Source organism: Lissotriton helveticus, chromosome 1_1 (genome assembly GCF_964261635.1).
Source record: "Lissotriton helveticus chromosome 1_1, aLisHel1.1, whole genome shotgun sequence".
Taxonomy (NCBI): Eukaryota; Metazoa; Chordata; class Amphibia; order Caudata; family Salamandridae; genus Lissotriton; species Lissotriton helveticus.
In genome coordinates this window covers 1,691,377,483-1,691,396,123 of record NC_136057.1, presented here as the reverse complement: position 1 = coordinate 1,691,396,123, position 18,641 = coordinate 1,691,377,483, and positions in this window count along the sequence as shown.

Here is an 18,641-nt window from a genome sequence, read left to right as displayed (position 1 = left end):
ATACCCTTCCCACTCGGGGTGACAAATGCAAAAACAACAGTTGATGGACAGAATGCTGGAGTGAGCTAAAGAATGATGATGGATTAAACCCAGATTAGTTTACTGGGGCTGAGTGTTTGATTTGCTCAAGCACTCCGTCCATCATCCCCTTTGGTATCGCTTTGTTCGCCCTAAGTTGGCAGGATATGCCCCGACGTGGGTCCCTTGCTCTTTTTGCCTCTGGATTCAAGATAGCCTGGCTGATGAGGGTTATGAACCTGAAACAGTACCAGGATGCTTGTTTCCGGTCCATGGAAGACATGGCTTGGCAGTTCAGGCTGGACTGTTCCCATGATTCACAGGGTCAGACTGATTTGCATATGGCCATGTCGGAACTGGAGTGGTGGAGTGAGCTAAAGAATGATGATGGATTAAACCCAGATCAGTTGACTGGGGGTGATTGTTTGATTTGCTCAAGCGCTCCGTCCATCATCCCCTTTGGTATCGCTTGAAACAAGCACCTCAGCAAGAGGTTAAGAAAAATACAAACATAATCCTACACAAGAGTCTCATCCGACTCAGAATAAGAAGAATAATTAAATCTAAAAGCATCAGGCATCCATTGAGTACTCCAATCTCTATTTTAGTCTTCATTTGCCTAGATAAGAAAAATAATTATTCTGTCCCTACACTGTTGCTGAGGTGACATCCCTACTTAGCATTTTCCCCAGGCAAGAGAGAAAAAGGTGTCATTAACGAAGATGCTCCTTCTAGCTTCCCCTCTAGTCCTCAACTCCTCGACCCTCTGGGGCCTGTCCCTAATACAAAATCAGAAAACAGTAAAACACGCCCTTTACACGTCTCTTTGGACAGGTCTTCCTTTCTGTACTTTTCCACTGAAACTCTGACTTCATCCAGGAACCGTTGGTGTGTCCTTGGGTCCCAGGCACCTTCTCCACTGAAAGTATCATATCTGCATTCCTGTACACTCCCATGGTGTCTTCTCCTACCATCCTAACTCCTAAAACAAAGGGTTATTCTGCCTAATGAGACGTGTGTCCTTGCACCTTCAACATAAGCATGTTAACAACAAAACTTTCCATTTCAGAAATCTGCTGACTACTGAGAGCCTTCTGAAGGGAAAATACATTTCAGCCTACAATATTCAGCTAACATAAGAAACGAACAGGCCTTTTTCTTGAACGTATATGTGATTAGGCCTTTACACACTTGAACCACACATTAATAGCATTATTTCCATGAACATTTAATGTGTTACATTTTCTTAATTGAATAAGCAAACCTACACGTGCAGACTTTATTATGGTGCACATTAAATCTAATGTATCATTTTCTACACAAACTAATATCATTTAAACACCGTTAATATACTATTTCACCTATACATCCTATCAATCACTATAAATAATATGATATTAATACTAACACACTTGAATATAATTTGCGTTAATGCTACTTCATTACTAATCACACATTAATATATATCGTAAGCATGTAGGTGCGTGCTAACCACGATTATGATGCACCTCTACAAATTTCAGAATAACATGACGCTCTAGCCCAGTACTAACGCAATGTGCAGAGGAGTGCGTTACCAACAGTACTATGGCCCCAAAACATATCCTGCTCTATTGTTTGATGCTGGTTTCTTACTGCTTTTTTCTGATGTTCGAGACCTGGGTCTTCTCGCTGCTGGAGTAGCTTCGCAAGGACGATGTGCGAAGGGCCCCGTGTGCCTCTCACAAAGCCTTCCTCACCAACCGATCTTCTCTGCGTGACTGAGGCTGAGCTGGAGCCATTTCAGGTGCAGTAGGCTGCCACCTGCACCATAGGGTTGTTGGTGCTGCGTAACATTTTGGGCGGTGTGCAGTGGCCTCGGCAATTGAATTTGCGGCCACTGGGTCACTTATGGATTGGCTTAAGCGGTGGGGATTTCCATTTCAAAAATCTGCTGACTACTGAGAGCCTTCTCAAGGGAAAATACATTTCGGCCTACAATATTCAGCTAACATAAGAAACAAACAGGCCTTTCTCTTGAACGAATATGTGATTAGGCCTTTACACACTTGAACCTTACATTGATAGCATTACACCCATAAACATTTAATGCGTTACATTTTCTTAATTGAATAAGCAAACCTACATGTGCAGACTTTATTATGGTGCACGTTAAATCTAATGCATCACTTTATACACTAATTATACACTAATATCATTTAAACAAATTTAATATACTATTTCACCTATACATCCTATCAATCACTATAAATAATATGATATTAATATTAACACACTCAAATATAATTCGCGTTAATGCTACATCATTATTAATCACACATTAATATATATCATAAATATGTAGGTGCATACTAACCACAAATATGATGCACCCCTACAAATTTCAGAATAACGTCACGCTCTATCAGTTCCCCCCTTTGATGACTAGTGTCATCACACCATTAGAACTCCCTTGGAGAAACAACCGACCTAAACAGAAGTTGTTGCCATTCTTTCCTGTCCAAACCTTTCCAAATTCTTGATATTCTGGTAGTGACTGACCTGCAGTCTAGCCATTCTCATCTCATTTTCTCTAAGAGATCTCTCAACTTTATTTGCCTTGTACCACTGTTAGTCTCTAGCAAATCCCCACAAGCAAACTACACAAACCACAATGATAATGAGTGGCTTCAAAACATATCCAAGAAAACTCTTTACCAAATTTGCAAACCAACTTCCCACCTTACCAAATCCTTTCCCAAACTTCTCCCAAACACCTTCTTCTGTCAGATCCTTTATCTCATGATGGATCAAAGTGATGTTATCTATATACTTCTCCAGATCTTTACTGTTATCTGGAATGTACGTGCAGCATTCCTAAACTTTCAACATTTTAAAGACCCCGCCCTCTTTTGCTAAAAGGAGATCTAAAGCAAGACGGTTCTGTATCATCATTGTCCTTATCGACAACATCTCTCCATCCACAAGTATCAATGACTTAGCTGTATTTGCCGACAACTTATCAACAACAGTTGCCAACTTCCTGATCTTCACATCATTCAGAATCACTACCAACCTTGGTACTACGGCACCAAAAATATCTCCAATTATTGCTTCTGCACTCGCATCTCTCTTTGGTCTATGATATTTTTCACCTTCCAAAAGTTCTAAATCCTCTGCATGGTAGATCTTTGGGAAATAAATAATACTCAAATAACATGTACCATACGAATTTGCAGGCAATCTCACATAAGCATTTTTTCCACACACATAGTAAACTGTTGCTATCACTTGTACCGATCCTTGCAGAAAGTTCTTTGCAGACTCTTCCATGGTGAAAACATGATCACATGCACTTTGTCTCACACAGAACTTATCATAATAGGTCTGCACACATTTCACACATAACTTTCCTCTCTGCTCTATGTCCAAAGCTATAGGACCATAACTCCCCTTTGCTCTGTGATTTCTCTTCTCCTCTGTGGAATCTACTGAACTTTCCCTAGTATGGCTTGTTTGCGTTAGTTGTGTATAGCTATCTTCTACCTGATCTATACATTTCTTATCTACATCTGTTAGTGAACATGTCAAATTGTGTCTGTGAGCATATGAAGTATCTAACTTGAAGTCGGTATGAAATACTTCCCAAGCCTATCATCTTGCTTGTAATAGTCATACTTATTCAGGTGCTTAAAAGCTGGAACCTCTGAAAGCACTACATCATAATTGGAAAAGAAATACTCATAATGACTTCTTCCATAAAACACACTCAATAATAAACTACACGAAAACCCACACGTCAGTGGAAGATGGTGATACCTAATACCCTCATCTACTGAGGCAGGTAACTGCATACACGCATAACAATCTTTCGCATCCATCGCCTCAACATACTCATATAGCAGCTTGGCATAAGCATTAAGCCTAAAATCACCTTTTGATAAATCTACATGCAATCTACGACTATTTTGATCTCACATATCTTTTTCAGCTCCAATTATACCCTCTTTCTTGGTCGAAGTACTAGGTGTAGGAGTTCCCCCCACAGCTACATCTTCTTTTAGCATATTTACAACAGAAGTGCACTTCTCAGTCCAAAATAAGATCAGCTCCAATTATCTCTAAAACATGCTGCAAAAGTTCAAGATGAAGAATTATTGTTTCGAGAGATGGAGCATCGAAACCAAATGTAAGAAAGGTTAATCTGTTCAAAATAAAATCCCGAACTCTGCTCAAACTGGAGGAGTCTTAACTGTGATAGTCAGCACTCTTTCGATTTCAAGTCCTGGAACCAACAGTACCACATTGATTTTCACATTAGGACTATTGCTGATCACTGTCAGGGACCTCAACCTCCCGGAACTCATTACTCCTGGCATCAGTCACAATAGTACCGATTCACAGAACTAACTTAAGACAAAATCCTACACTTACTGCCATTTTGGTATTCACAGAAGGCGCTTACTCATTTTAGTATTCACGGAAGGCACTTACTCATTTCGGTATTCACAGAAGTTAGGATTTCTAACTTTAGGACTCCTAAAGGCCTTCTGTGAATACCGAAAGTCTTAAAGTTAGGATTTTTCTCAGTTTAGGAGTAGTAAAGTTAGGAGTCCTAACTTTAGGACTCCTTAATGCCTTCTGCGAATACCGAAAGTCTTAAAGTTAGGATTTTTCTCAGTTTGGGAGTCCTAAAGTAAGGAGTCCTAACTTTACTACTCCTAAATTGAGAAAAATCCTAACTTTAAGACTTTCGGTATTCACAGAAGGCATTAGGAGTCCTAAAGTTAGGAGTCCTAACTGTACTACTCCTAAACTGAGAAAAATCCTAACTTTAAGACTTTCGGTATTCACAGAAGGCATTTAGGAGTCCTAAAGTTAGGACTCCTAACTTCTGTGAATACCGAAATGAGTAAGTGCCTTCGGTGAATCCCAAAATGGTAGTAAGTTTAGGATTTTGTCTTAAGTTAGTTCTGTGAATCGGGCCCACTGTACGTCCACTCCGGAGTAGGGTATCTCTGACAAGGCACTCTTGTTCGTCTTGATCTTCTCATACCTCCTTGAGCTTACCCTTCTTCATTCTCCTTGGATTCAGAGTTCTCAGACACTGAGGCAAGATCTTTCTCAGGAGCCAACCTCAAATTCAGTCTTCTCCGTCTCTCAGGCCAAACTTCTTCTGTTATGTGGGCTCTTCCGCTTTCTCCCTGTATGCCCTTTGCACCACTTCTTTCTTCTGCTGAGTTCGATTCTGTACCATCCACAATGACACTTTCTTCGTCTGAGTCAACGTTAGGGTTCTGTGTGACGTAACCCTCTTCAGCTTGTCCTGGTACACAACCAGCTGCATCAGCAACCCTCACAGCTTGATTTGTTCTCTCTTGTGGCCTTGCCACATCAGCTGGATTTTCATTCGCAAGAGGAGCTGTTTCTTCCAAGGGTGCTGGAACTTTGCGGGTATGGGAGGCATGCACCCAATTTGGCGATCCTTCTCACTTCACTGCTGTGTTCATTATAAGTATCACTTGGTATGGGCCTTTCCAATGAACATCCTAACAAATCTTCCTCACGTGCTTTCGATCAAGCACATAATCACCTGGGCATAGGTCGTGGCAAAGGTCACTCGAGGCTGGAACAGCTGCAGCTTGCACCTGCTGAGACACAGAACGGACCACATCAGCTAGTCCCTTGCAGTAATCAAGAATCAAGTCATCAGTGATGTTTATCAAAGCTGTGGTTGGCACTGACGGCAGTCGCATCGACCTCCTCATCATCAAAATCTAATGTGGAGATAACCCAGTCCTCCTATCTGGGACACTGCGGCTACTTATTAACACAAGGGGCAATGCATCAGGCCATTTCAGAGATGTCGACGAACACACTTTTGCCATCCGAGCTTTCAAAGTCTCATTAATCTGTTCCACAATCCCAGAAGCCTCTGGTCGATAGCTGCAATGCAATTTCTGGTCGACATTTAAAGCAGGACAAAGCAACTTCATGATTTCACTGTGGAAGTGTGTTCCTCTATCCGACTCCAAAGAGGTTGGAAAACCGAACCTTGGGACAAGCTCCCTCAACAACAACTTAGCTACCGTGAGAGTGTCACACCTTCGTGTCGGGTAAGCGTCCACCCACCTTGAGAAAACGCACACCACCACCAAAATGTACCTCAATCCATTACACTTAGGCATCTCAATAAAATCCAACTGCATTCTATTGAAAGGTCCTCCCGACCTCCCAATATGACTCAAATTAACCACAGTTTTCTTTCCAGCATTTATCTGTTGTCAAGTAACACACCTCTGACACACTGCTTCAGCAACTGCACACAACCGTGGATTGTACCACGTTTGTCTGAACACTTGAACTATTGCATCTCTTCCTAGGTGCACCGCACCATGAATCTGCCTCGCAATCAGATTCAATAGGCTTTTTGGTAGTACTGCTCGACCATCACTTGAAACCCAAACATCCACATTTCCTTTCTCACACCCTGATTTGATCCACCCATTTCGCTCCTGTTCTGAAACCTCATCCTGCAATCATTTGAGTTCCTTCCAAGTGTCTGCCATGGCTAACATCATGTTGAGCTTGGTTCTCTCTTGGCTCTCTCCTGTGTAACCTCCTGTGAAAATACACCCTAGCTCTGCACAAAAATAAGCAATTTCATCCGAGTAATTATTTCCCAATGAAACAAAATCAGTCCCACTTCCGTGTGATGAACATTTAACAACTGCAATCCCTTGGGGGCACTGTAACGCTTCCAACAGTTGCCTCACATACTCCCCGTTTTTAATAGGAGCACCAGATGATGTCATAAATCCCCTCTTTGACCATAGCTGTCCAAAGTTATGAACGACATCAAACCCATACTGACTGTCAGTGTAGATAGTAACTCAGATTTGATCAGTGGCTAAACAGGTACGAGTCAAGGCAATGATTTCAGCTACCTGTGTGGAATGTACTCCTTCAAGACAAGCAGCCTCAACCACTCCTGTAATGGTACTTACAGCAAACGCTGCTCCCAACTGGCCAACATTGTCTCTAAAGCATGAACCATAGAAAATTTCATCAGGGTCCAGCAGAGGTTCATCGACAATGTCAGGTCTCGGTTTGGTGCATAGTTCAGTCACATCGAGACAGTCATGATCCTCACAATCTTCATCATCTGTATTTGGTGCCGGCATCAATGTAGCAGGATTTAAGACGGAACACCTTTTTTATGGTCACATTCTCTGCAGCTAGTATAACTTGCTTGTATCGCGTTAATCTGTTGTTTGTAAGGTGCTGTGTGTTAGTCCTTGTAATTAACAGTTCAACAGAGTGTGGCACATATACAGTTAGAGGGTGACCCATCACAATGCTTTCACATCTTTCAATGCTGACACCTGTTGCTGCGACGGATTTAAGACATCAGGGCAACGCAGACGCTACTGGATCTAACGTTGCTGAGAAATAAGCAACTGGTCTCTAGACACCTCCATGATTCTGAGTCAAGACTGACAATGCGCTACCTTCCCTTTTGCAACCAAACAATGAGAACGCCTTATTGTAATAAAGCATTCCCAAAGCCGGAGCACGATACATGCTTTCTCTCAATTTAAAAAATGCCTCTAGGCAGTCATTGTCTCAGGGGACCGAATAACTCACGTCCTTGTGCATCAGCATTTGCAAAGGCTTTGCTTGCAAGGACAAGTTGGGAATCCACTGGTGACAGTACCCAACCATTCCAAGGAACATTCTAACCTCCCTCTGAGTGGTCGGTGCAGGCATGTTTATAATTGCCTCAATTCGGTCTGGTGACACCTTCCTCTTGCCTTTCTCAATGCGATGTCCCAAGTACTGCACTTCACTGATACGGTACTGCAGCTTGTTTGAAGACACCTTATGTCCATTTTCTGCCAAATGGTTCAGTAATGCAATTGTATGGATCCTGCAAGCATCTTCTGTCTCTGATGCTATTAGGAGGTCGTCTATATATTGCACAAGAACTGAGTTCTGTGGCAATACAAGACTCTCAAGATTCTTCTTCAGGATCTGATTAAAGTTCGATGGACTCTCTGTATACCCTTGAGGAATACGACACCATGTTAATACACGATTTTCCAGCCGGAAAGCAAATACAAATTTGCTCTCCTCATGGAGAGGTATCGAAAAGAATGCTTGACACAAATCAATCACCGTAAACCATTCACCTTCACATGAGATCTGAAACAGTATCACTGATGGATTCTGTACCACGGGACAACAATGGACAACTATCGTGTTGATCTTTCGCAGGTCTTGCACGATTCTGAATTTCCCGCTCAGTTTCCGTAGTCCCATGATTGGTGAATTACATGGGCTACCCATTGTCTCCTTCAAAATTCCCTGCCTAACCATAGACTCAATTACAGGTTTGATCCCTGCAATAGTGTCAGGTGACAGATTATAGTGAGGTGTCCTAGGGTATTCAACATCCTGTTTAACCTGAATCTTCACTGGTTCAGCCCCTTTGATCAGTCCAATTTCTTCTCCTGTGAAGTCCCACACTTTGAGCAAAACAGAGTCTCTCAAATCAAGTGAAAGCCTTTCCACACTCAACACAGGGTACATTTCTATACACAAGTGGTAGCATCATCGTCCTTTGTCTGCACTTCAACTCCCTTAGGAGTACAATAGATGGTACAGTTAAGCTTGTACAACACATCACGTCCTAGCAAACAGACTGGACTTGAGTCACACACCACAAACTGGAGTCTATCTTGGAAAGTTTCTATTCTAACATTAATCGCCTCTGTCAATGTGCTCATCATTCTCTTGTTTGCAACTCCTACAATTCGGATCATTGTCCCGAGAGGGGTAGGCTGGGAACTACTATAGATCTCACAGTAGACTGGGTAGCACCAGTGTCAACCAAAAAGGTGGTAGGATGACCGTCAACATCGGGCTCTATAAACAGTCCCCTCTGGTCTACATCCAAGACCGCCCCAAGAGTGCAGTCTTCCTCCCCTCCCAGACACCATCATGCTAACGGGTCTGGACTGTACTCATCATATCCTTCAAAAAGAGGCATCTGCTGGTATGTCCGAATTCCCTGCTGGACTCTCGGTGGCTCGGGAACTTGTACTTGTGGACCCAGTGTTCCCCCTTTCATCAATCTCGGCCTCACCACAGTATTGACCACTTCAGGTACCTGCACTATCTCTGCCTCCTGCTGTATCTGATTTGCTGGGTTCAAAGGACACTCGCGTTTCCTCTGCCCGATCTGGTGACAAGATGACACGCAGTGGTCTTTTTCAGCGTTGCTACATCCATTCCTGTCTTGGGGTCTACCGGTTTCCCTGTTCCCTGACCTTGCACGTTCTGATTCCCTCCTTGATTATTTCCCTGCCTTCTGGTTAGCGTCCCTCCATTAAACTGGCCCTGATATCCCTTATCGGCAATTTGCATTTGGACCAGCATCAGCTTGTCCTTCAACTCCCTGTGCTTTAAGCCTATTTCATCACTACACTACCTGGCATACCTCAATATTTCATCCATTAGCTTGTTCTGCCAGCAAATAAAATGTTGCTGAATCATGAGGCTAACCTCTGGTCTTAATCCCAAAACAAACTTCGAAACAAACTGTCCCATATCCTTGGGGTCTAAAGTGTCCACCCCACTGTACTGTTTGAAGGCTTGCAAGAGCCTTTCATAGTATTCATGCACCGTCTCTTTTGGTTCCTGAACAGTTCGATCTGTTTTTACCCAATCAATGTTTTGTGGTGATACCTTTAACTTCAACCATGTGATGACCTGTTCATACTTTTTCATGACTATAGGTGATGGACCATTCGTAACAGAGTCCCTGTCTGGTTCTGTAGTCGTCCATTCGACTGCAACCTTACAAGCAGCCCACAAATCTCCTGGTACTACAATGTCAAACAATGTGTTCAAATCAATCCACAACACTTTCGAGATTTTAACAAAGCGATAAACCTGTTTGTACCATTCTACAGGCTTTTCCCACAGCAGAGGAAAATCATTAGTAAACGCTGCCAAACCACCTCTACTCCAAGGCACATGTATGTACCCTGCATTCTGTACCTCTCGCAAAGAATAGTTCTCTACCCCTGTCATCCCTACTCCTGGAGACGGTGTTTCCCCTACATTCTTTTGGCACTCTTTCTCCTTGAACCACCATTCTTCCCATTTGTCAAGCATGACTCATTCACGCATCCCTATTATCAATTCTCGAATATGAGTCTTCAATCCTAGGACTCTTTTCTCTTCCAATTCATGATCACTATACTGCAATCTATGACTTCCGTGTAGTGATTTAGTTTTAGGCAAATCCACCTCATACCTCTTTGCCAAATCTGTCAATTTTTCATGTGCAGTTCTCACCTTCCGAGTCACATCCGTTTGCTACAAACAGCAACTCATCTTGTTCGTAACATTCTATTCTTTCTTAAGGCAAGTTCCCATTAACTATCTCTCCACTAGGGTGGGAAAGAGGAGGGGAGGGGGTGGTCACGGGGTGGGGAGCACAGGGGAAAAAACAAAAAAATAAGTCAGAAGCGCTAAAATAAGTCGTTCAAGAAACACACTACCCATGTCGTGAGAAATGGCACACGCTATGACTGATCGGGCATTATACCTAAAGGTTTTGTCATGGAACCTGAATGGACTGAGGGTAAAATATAGAATGGAGAGAATTCTGCAATACTTAAAAGATACTCCTGAACAAATTCTCATTCTTCAGGAGACACATCTTACAGAAAAGGAGATGAGGGATATGTGCAAGACCAAAAAATGGATTTAGGAAGTAATATGTACTACACAGCACCTGACTATGAAGGGAGTGGCTATTCTCATTAAAAACAACTCAGCTCCAGCAGTGGAAGGGTTTAAAGCAGACAAGATGGGCAGGTGGGGCATAGCCAAGATCAGGTTTCATATGTATAAATTCACAGTGGCAGGCTATTATGGACCCAAGCTGCACGATCAAGCTCCGCTGCCGGAATTGCTGGCAGTGTTATTAATTTTTCAGGATCCATTAATTTTAGCCAGAGATTTTAATCTGGTGTTAAACCCCCTGATGGACAGAATTTACAAGAATAGATCAGCACAGAATTGCCAAATGAGATCTTCTTTAATAAGCGCAATGAAGCAAATGGGATGGATAGATGTATGGAGAAGTAGAATGGGGAGTAAAAGGGCGTACACTTTCCATTATAACAAATATGGCCATAAGTCTAGATTAGACTTCTTCTTAATCAGTATGGAGCTGCAAAGCTGGGTGATAGACTCGAAACACATAGGAGATCACTTATCTGACCATTCGGCAGTATCGCTAGTCTTGAAACTCCCAACTAAGCAGGGTACTAAAAGATGGACCTTGGATCATTCCATTTTATTAGAGGAAGAAGTTGTGCAAAAGCTGGCAGTAGAAACAGAGAACTTCTTCTTGACTAATTTAGAGACCACTTCAATAGAAACAGTATGGGACGTGTACAAATCCTTTTTGAGAGGCCAGATAACATCTATACAAATTGCTAGGCAAAGGAAATATAGGCCTGAGATAGAAGGAATAGTGGCAAAAATTTGGAACCTAGAGCAAGAACTCTCTGCCCAGAGGCACACAGTCCAGGGGGACATTGATGGGATTTTGTCATCGTGTAAGTTAGAACTGACAGGGGTGCTAGACACCAGGTTGAGGAAAAGGTGGGAGGCTAGTAAGCTGGCCCATTTTGAATACGGGGAATCTAGTGGTAAGCTCCTAGCCTGGAAAACCAAACAGGATCTGAGCAAAAATAATATAAACAAGTATTATGCGAGACCTCTGGAAAACTACTGGAGAATCATACAGATATCGAAGAAGCTTTTCACAAGCATTTTGAACAGGTTTACAGGGAAGATCTAACCCCACAAGATAACTTGATCCACTCATGGCTTGATCAATATTCTCTGAATAAAATTGATGAGGGGAAGTCTATCAATCTTAACAAAACGATTATCTCCAGTGAGATAATTAAGGCAATTGAGGCTGGGAAAAAGGGCAAGGCGCCGGGACCAGATGCGTTGCCGGCCGAGTTGTATAGAGCGCTAGCGGAAGTCCTCGCCCCGGGATGCAAATGCTATTTGCCCATATTTTTGAGAATAGAGGGAAGATGCCCCCCTCATGGAACGAAGCAACGGTGGTCTTGATTTTAAAATCTTCTAAGCCACCAAGCCAATGCGACTCATACAGGCCAATCTCTCTGCTTAATCTTGACTACAAGATCTTTGCCAAGATTTTAGAAGAGATGAAATTGTGTCATAGGAGAGTTATTACATAAAGACCAAAAAGGTTTTGTTAAAGGCAGGAGCATTCAGGACTTTACACACAATCTGGTTGGTGCTATAGATATAGCGACACTGCACAAATTGCCGCTGGCCATCATTACACTAGACGCCACAAAGGCGGTTGACCGTGTGAACTGGGTATATTTGGCTCAGGTATTAGACAGATGCAATCTGGGTGAACATTTATGCAGAACAATTTTATCAATTTATCAAAAGTCCTAAGCCAGAATTTTGGTAAATGGTAACCTTTCGGCGGCTGTAACAATCAAAAGAGGGTCAAGGCAGGGGTGTTCTCTGTCACCACTGCTTTTTAATCTCTATATAGAGCCACTGGCGGAGAGGTTTAGGAAGCAAGACAGCATAGGTCCTTTTAAGTATAGAAGCTGGGAAAAGAAAGTATCCGTATATGCGGGCGATATGATGATATACACATCCGACCTAGTAGCGGCAATCCCAATAATATACAATATAGCTTCGCAATTTTGACAGATTTCAGGTTACGAGATCAACCAGTCAAAAACAGAGTGCATGGCCTGGAATAAGAATGTTCAACTCCCCATATTGCAAAAGGAGATAAGGTATCTGGGTATTAGAATCACGCAAAACATTGATCACATCACCGATAAAACCCTACGCAGAATAGATATAGAAATTGCTGACTCCCTAAAAAGCTGGCGTTCCTTCCTATGACATTAATAGGTAGAGTCAACATAGTGAAAATGATGCTGTTACCAAAACTTACATTTCTATTTCAGAACATCCCATTAGCATTTAAGAAGGAGGTTCTAAGGAAAATACAAGCCAAAATGAATTCCTTCATCTGGGCTTTTAAGGGTAAAAGAATTTCATGGAATAAACTACGAAGGAAGAAAAATAAAGGAGGATTATCTGCACCGGACTTAACTCTTTATGCATGGGTATTCTTAATACGGGCAGGGAAGATGCTCTTGAACCAGCCAGATGACTCAGACATAGGAAAAGTGTTTAAAGCAATGCTATGGGACATAAAAGGAAGTGACAAAGCCTTTATGTATAAGTTCGGAGACCCAGGCACTCCAAGAAGGTCCGCTTAAAGTCGCTAAGAGATAAAGCGACTATTTGGTATAAACCAGAAAGCTCTTGAAAATCAGCTACTATAGTGCCCTGGCTCCTATATGGGAATCTCCAGGATCACCGGAGTGGGCCAAAGACGCATTGGCAACTCCACTGAAATCGGCAGGGCTGGAACGTTGGGCTCAACTAATGCCGGAGGGCTCCCTGCTACCATGGGAAGAGCTGAACAACATCACAGACAGTAAATTATCAAAATTCAAATATCTACAAATAAGTAGCTGGAGTCAGGCAATCAGTACAGTGGTGGGTGTATCAAACGTTCTGGAGAGGGCACTATATATGAGAACGCAGAACAAGAAAGAGGTAGCAAACTTATACTGGAGGATGATGGACATGGCTGATGGAGATTTCACCTTATCTTTCTAGCTCTGGGGAGAATGCTTGCCAGACCTAAGCCCAGAAGAAATTTGGCAAGTATCTTATGACTTACTACACTCAACAGTAGCAGCTTCATATTTAAAGAGAAATCATCTCTTTTCTCTTCACAGAGTTTACTGGTCCCATTACAGGTTGTCTAAATTTTCAAGGGGACCCATCCCCCACTGCCCGAAGTTTCAGCAGGAAAAAGCTGACGACATCCATATGTTCTTAAGATGCCCAATGGCAATGATACACACATTGTGTGGTTCGGTTATTGAAGGTATGAAAGCTATGTTCAATTTCGATATCCAGGTGAGCATAACTTTGGTATTTTTTGGTATCTTCTCGAATTCTGAATCGTTACCTCGAGATGTAAGTAAATTGTCCTTTTTTTTAATTCTACTTGCTAGCAGAGAAATCTGCAAATGCTGGCTTAAGAGTATCTCCCCGACTGTTTTAAACTGGGTAAATGCGATTAAATATACAATAAACCTGGATAGGGACATTTGGAAAAGGAAAAAAGATTTTTGGTTGCCATGTATGGGTTGGCTTGACAAGTTGTGACAACAGAGACCTATTTGTCCAATGATTATGCCTTTCCACAGATATACGTATCTCCCAGATCAGTTTCAAGGGCCATCCAGTTAGAAAAAGAAAAACTGAACTGACTATTCAGGAGGGTCTCTGTGTAAAGTGCTTCCTTTAAGATCAGATCAGAATCTTCAAACTGCTGGCGCCAATCAAGCGAATGGGGGGGGGCGCAAAAGGAGCAAAGCAGATTCTGGACATATCTAAGGGCGTATGAGGACTAAAAAAAAAACGATCTCATCCACCACCGCTTTCAACCTTACCACATCCAACATCCTCGCCCTCATGGCACCCCTCAAGATCTCTCAACTAGGATCGCCACTCTGTTCGTTGTTCTCACAGCTCTGATCTCAACACCTGTTTTCTTCTGCTATATTCTTAAGCCTGGATCTCTTTCCTAGATTGTCGCAATCCCCATCTACTGCCACCCTGTCATTCTGATTTCTCACAGGTGGTACCCACATTCTTATATCAGATCTCGACTCAGCTAAAGACCTGAGTCTGGCTGTCCTCGCATCCACCATTCCTCTAGAGGAGTCTGCGGTGGTTGGTAATGGCATACTCGACTCTATGGGTCTTGGAGTCTGTATTATTTTGCCCACTGTGCCATTCCCTCCAGTACTAATCCTCTCCCCAGATGTTGACTGTGCTAAACTCACACTTCTCTTTTGGTCAGCATCATATACTGACACTATAGGTCCAAAGGTGACCGGTACTGTCAGAGCATCCGGTAAGCTCATACCTCCTGTAGCCTCTGCAACTGCTGGAGACTGCATCCTCATTTCTTCTGTTCCTGTTGATATTGTTCCTACTACTCTCACATTTGACTGAGTTTGTGATCCCCCAGTCCCCTCTACTGGTGTTGATTTTCCTTCCTCATATCCTGGATTAAACAGGGTGGTCTTTCTGACAATAATCTATCTAGCAAGCCATCATCCGTATCACTGTTGTCTTCCTCAACACTTTTCGTTTGCCCATCCTTTACTAACAGTGGATACAGTCTATCCCCTTCGATAATTTCCACCCTCCATCTTTTCTCCAGTGCATACCACCTTGTATCTTGAAATGCCCTGATAGACTTATTCACCCTTTACTGACTTCTGCCTCTTTTCCTGTCATACGCTGCTCTAATCCATGCATGCAATGCTTCAAATTGTGTTGGTCTGGGCAGTGGTCGCAAAGAAGACATCATAGATTTCAATTGGTACAACACTTCCAATCTAAAGGTGCCATAGCATGGAAATGTCAATTCTCCCTCTCCATGTGTCATTTTATGCCAATTTTCAAGCCAAATTATGGTATGCAAACCCACATTCTTAGCCATGTAATGAGCTGGCGTATCCTCAGTAGGGGCTTCTTCTCCTCCCCGAGTCACCACTTGTCTATCGCCTCTACACATATCACGTAATACTTTTAACATTTCATGATCAAACCAACTTTGTTTGTGCCCAATATTTCAGTTTTTACTTCCTGATGTCAATCCACCAATACCAGCGTGGCTTCACACCAACCAACCGATCAGAGCATGGCACTTTCTGACGTCACTCTTCCTCTGCAATCAGCAGTTCCCCTCCTTTACAATTCGCTTCACACACTTTTACGCGTCTCTTTCACACTTAGAAGTAATTATTTGTCCAAGAGACGAACGTATAATCACTTCTCTGTTTGTCTGTCCACAAAACGACCAGACAGTCTCTCGAAATTGTTGACCTCAAAATCTGGCAATCGTCTGTCCGCGAAACAACCAGACAACTGCCTCTGACTATCTGCCTACCACGGCCGGACAGTCTCGTACTTGATAGGATTCAAATACTCGATGTTCCACATACAGTGACCTACAACCAGGGTCGGCTACTCATACACTCACACATACGCTCCCTATCATTTGTGGGTCAGTCAACGACGTCTCATTACTCCCACAATCTCTGGTCAACCAATTTCAGCTCTGGGTGTCTTCTACACCACAGTCTCTTATCCCGGGATATCAAATCAAATCTCATGGGCCGTGCACGCTCTCGGTCCGATCCTCAATCACACGACTCTCAGACCAACTCCGCAAAACAACACACAATCACATCAATACCGCAATGTAAACAACACACAATCAACCTGTTCATACTCACGCTACCACAAACTCCTACTTCCGCAACACTCCTACTCTCCGTCGGTTTATATCGAACGCCGTCGTCCTCCACTCACGATCCACTGGATCCTCATCGCTTGAATTCTCTGGGGCTCGAGAATCTCTTATCCTAATCTAGATCTCCCCCTACTATCAGAGATAACCATCCTACTCTGCTACCAACTGATAAAGCCGGATTCTTATCTTATCTTACCATCACCAAGAATCCTCTCAGGTTGCCAGGATCTTTTTATCTGCTAAATAGTGTGAAGGGAAGAAAATCCAATTTTACCACATAATCAAACTGAATCAATTTTTTTAACTCTAAAGGACCACTGACTCCAAAATAATTGTTTTAGGGGTTTATTACAAACCCAAAAATAACAGAACATACATGCACCTCAGCAAGAGGTAAAGAAAATAGATGGGCACTAATACAAACATAATCCTACGCAAGAGTCTCATCCGACTCAGAATAAGAAGAAGAATTAATTCTAAAAACATCCAATCTCTATTTTAGTCTTCATTAGCCTGGAAAAGAAAAAAAAATAATCTGTTCAGACACCATCGCTGAGGTGACATCCCTACTTAGCATCGTCCCGAGGCAAGAGAGAAAAAGGTGTCAGTACTGAAGACTTCCTCAGAAGTACACTCACTTTGCATAGGTAAGTAGCCAAAGCTACAGAGCTCTTCTAAGATGCTCCTTCTAGCTTCCCCTCTAGTCCTCAACTCCTCCACCCTCTGGGGCACTGTCCCTAATACAAAATCACAAAACAGTAAAACACGCCCTTTACATGCCTCTTCGGACAGGTCTTTCTTTCTGTACTTTTCCACTGAAACTCTGACTTCATCCAGAAACCGTTGGTGTGTCCTTTGGTCTCAAGCACCTTCTCTGCTGAAAGTATCATATCTGGTTTCCTGTTCACCCCCATGGCATCTTCTCCTACCATCCTAACTCCTAAAACAAAGGGTTATTCTGCCTAACGAGACGTGTGTCTTTGCACCTTCAACAGAAGCATGTTAACAACAAAACTTTCCATTTCAGAAATCTGCTAACTACTGAGAGCCTTCTCAAGGGAAAATAAATTTCAGCCTACAATATTCAACTAACATAAGAAACAAACAGGCCTTTTTCTTGAACGTTTATGTGATTAGGCTTTTACACACTTGAACCACACATTAATAGCATTACTTCCATAAACATTTAATGCGTTACATTTTCTTAATTGAATAAGCAAACCTACACGTGCAGACTTTATTATGGTGCACGTTAAATCTAATGTATCATTTTCTACACAAACTAATATCATTTAAACACCGTTAATATACTATTTCACCTATACATCCTATCAATCACTATAAATAATATGATATTAATACTAACACACTCGAATATAATTTGCGTTAATGCTACATCATTACTAATCACACATTAATATATATTGTAAGCATGTAGGTGCGTACTAACCACGATTATGATGCACCCCTACAAATTTCAGAATAACATGACGCTCTATCCCAGTACTAACCCAATGTGCAGAGGAGTGCGTTACCAACAGTACTATGGCCCCAAAACATATCCTGCCCTATTGCTTGATGCTGGTTTCTTACTGCTTATTTCTGATGTTCGAGGCCTGGGTCTTCTCGCTGCTGGAGTAGCTTCGCAAAGACGACGTGCGAAGGGCCCCGTGTGCCTCTCACAAAGCCTTCCTCACCAACCGATCTTCTCTGCGTGACCGAGGCTGAGCTGGAGCCATTTCAGGTGCAGTAGGCTGCCACCTGCACCATAGGGTTGTTGGTGCTGCGTAACATTTTGGGCGGTGTGCAGTGGCCTCGGCAATTGAATTTGTGGCCACTGGGTCACTTATGGATTGGCTTAAGCGGTGGGGATTGGACGCTTTTACTGTTTCTGGAGATCGTATTGCAGGGAACGTAAGATTTTAAAATCATTAGTGAGTTAAAATATTTACTTAATATGCAAAATGCTACAGTGATCAGAAATACTGGTGCCTTGACTGAAAACAGATGTCGGCAAACATGTGCAGTACTGTGTTCACATTTGGAGCACACACACTCGTGTGACTGCAGCACTGCACCACTGTGTCTCATTTCAACATCACTTGTTGCAGCTCAGGCCCGAAACACTGCCGCAAAT